Below are 3096 nucleotides of genomic sequence, written 5' to 3' on the forward strand. Positions count from 1 at the left end.
ACCACACACAATAACAGGCTATTTAGGGGCTAAGACAGTGCAAGAAAATTTGGATCTGGATCCAAAATGTCCCAGCTCTCCACATACAGTCAATTGGCCTTGTAGGATGTTTAATATAGATGCAGCCTTTTTTTATTTTTGTTTTTCTAAGATCTTAAATTCACAACAACCATCACCATAACCCAAAGCAACCGTTCAATCTCTCTCTCCCTGCCCATGACATTTATTTATTTATTTATTTATTTATTTATTTATTATTTATTTATTTATTTATTTACTTACTTACTTGGGGGTGGTGACAGGTCATGCATGTGGAGGTCAGAGAACAGCTTACAGGAGTTAATTCTCTCCTCCTACCACGTGGGATCTGAAGATCAATCTCGAATTACTAGGTTTGGTAGCAAACGCCTTCACCTGCTGAGCCTTTCTATCCACCTGTGGTCCGTCTTTTTGTCTCTGCATCTCCACAAACATTTTCTGCAGTGCTGGAAAGAAATGTATGAATGATACAAAGAAGGTTGTTAACATAAATTACTTGGCAATCAGAACTCAGGGCAGAGAGAGAGGGAGGGAGGGAGAGAGAGAGAGAGAGAGAGAGAGAGAGAGAGAGAGAGAGAGAGAGAGAGAGAGAGAGAGAGAGAGAGAAGAGCTGGGAAGGCAGGGAGGGCCTGGCACACGCTAGGCAAGAGTGCTAAGAGGAGCTCTCCCCAATCTCTTCTATTGTTATTATTTATTCTGAGACAGGGTTTCACCAAGCTGCCCCGGGCAGGCCTTGAGTTTTCTATCCTCCTGCCTCAGCCTCTGGAGTAGCTAGGACTGCAGGCCAGGGCTCCCAGGCCCTGCTTCTACAAACATTTTTCCTTGCTACTTACATGCGTGCGAGGCACCTACCCAGTGCTGGAGCTTTTATGCCCACCCAGCAGGAAAGCGGGCCGGTCAAGTGTCACGTGAGTTTGTAATTCAGCTGTAAGAGTCACAGAGCGAAAGTGAGAGCAAAGCTAGTGAAGGGGGTGGGGGTGGGGGTCGTTCTCACCTGCACTCAGGGGTTCCAGGTTCTTGCTGCCCTAGGACGGAAAGTTCAGAGATGAAGTAAGGAAGGAGGGCAAAGTTTCATTATAGACCAAAGTCCACACTCAGGGGAGGGAGCAGGTTTCTCGGTCACCCTTCCCAGGCTTTTTCGTAAACCTGTGACGCAGTTCAAGGCCCCGTAGGTTGGGTTTAACTGAGGTTACTGTGTTAGTCACTGGTCTCTCTGATGTAGTAAAATCTGGTGAATGCAGAGGAAAGAAGGAAGGATTTGTTTTGGCCCAGAGTTCCGGGGTACAGCCCATCATGATGAGGGCCGTGGTGGCAAGAGCCAGAGGCAGCTGGTCACATTGTATCCACAGGCAGGCATCAGAAGGGAGCTGGGTGTATGTCACAAGTCTTTAATCCCAGTCAAGGTGACAATCAATATGATCCATCCCACATCCCATCAACTTGACAGGGAATAGTTTATTTCTTTGTCATTTTATTTCTGTGTCAAGATGTAGATTAGAAGCCAGGCATGGTGGTACACACCTGTGATCCTGGGACTGGGGATGGAGAGACAGGAGAATTGCTGCAAGTTCGAGGCCAGCCTGGCTACATAGAGAGTTCAAAGACAGCCTAGCTACATAGTGAATTCGAGGGCAACAGATTAAAACTTTACTTTAAGGGAAAAAAAAAAAAAAAAAAAAAGCAGTCTAGCAACATAACTTAAAATTTAAAATCCCCATACTTGTCAGCCCAGCAGCCCCATTCCTGGGAATGTATTTCAGCACTTGTTTAAATCTCTTTTCAACAGTGTTTATTGTGGTTTTCTGTTATGACCGAAGACCAAATACAAATATCACACAACTTTGAATAAAGAACAGTGAATCCATAGCAAAGAATATTGTAAAACCACCATGAAAAAAGTGAATTTAAGTGATACCAACTCCACTGTAGGGTTTCCACAAGACATTGCTGAAAAGATCATGTGAGATGCAGAAGTGTGCATAAAACTCCCTGTAAAAAGTGACCAGTCATGAGTGGCTGTATGAGCACAGTGTATGTGTGTGTAGACAAGACGCAGAGCTAGCAAGATGTCTACTAGTTATAGGAACGTGGAGAAATGTATGAATGATACAAAGAAGGTTGTTAACATAAATTACTTGGCAATCAGAACTCAGGGCAGAGAGAGGGAGAGGGAGAGGGAGAGGGAGAGGGGGAGAGAGAGAGAGAGAGAGAGAGAGAGAGAGAGAGAGAGAGAGAGAGAGAGAGAGAGAGAGAGAGAAGCAGGGAAGCACACAGAGAAAATGTGGCGGAAACGCTGCATTGAGAAGAAATCGGTACAACTTGGATGAGGGCAACACACCTGGAACCTACTTCTAGGGAGGTGGAGGCAGAGTGAGCGGAAATTGCTACATATCAAGTTCCAGGCCAGCCTGGGCTACACGTGACCCTGTTTCAAAACAAAACAAGGGCCTGGAGAGATGGTTCAATGCTTAAGAGCACTGGCTGCTCTTCCAAAGGACCCAGGTCCAATTCCTAGAACCCATATGACAGCTCACAACTGTCTATAACGCCAGTTCCAGGGGATCCAACACCCCCTCTTTTGGCCTATGGGCAGGAGGCATGCATATGGTACACAGACAGAGACATGCAGGCTATGTACCCATGCACATAAAATAAATAAATTAAAACAAAGCCAAACAAACCCCAGCAAATCAAGTTAACGTCAGTAGCATCTTGTTTGCACTGTGCCTCAACACACACACAAATGTCTTTAACTTCCCATTGGAGAGGTGCCTGTGCTATACCATAATGAGAGAAAGGGCAAGTTGCTGGATACATGTTCACAAGCATAACCCTTGCGTATTTCTGAACATATTCTGTGATCACTGTCAAAGGGCACACCAGGTGGAAGCAGTGGGTCCCTGCCTGGTACAGTGGGATATTTTTCACTCTTTGTGTCTTTATACCGATGCATTCATCACAGCCAGCACGTGTGGCATGGAATGTCTCAAGACACCAGTAAGAAAAGCTCCTGAAATAGCAGCTTTCCTTCTCTCTCTTTGTTCCTCTGGGTGAATC

This window comes from Peromyscus maniculatus, chromosome 4 (genome assembly GCF_049852395.1).
Source record: "Peromyscus maniculatus bairdii isolate BWxNUB_F1_BW_parent chromosome 4, HU_Pman_BW_mat_3.1, whole genome shotgun sequence".
Taxonomy (NCBI): Eukaryota; Metazoa; Chordata; class Mammalia; order Rodentia; family Cricetidae; genus Peromyscus; species Peromyscus maniculatus.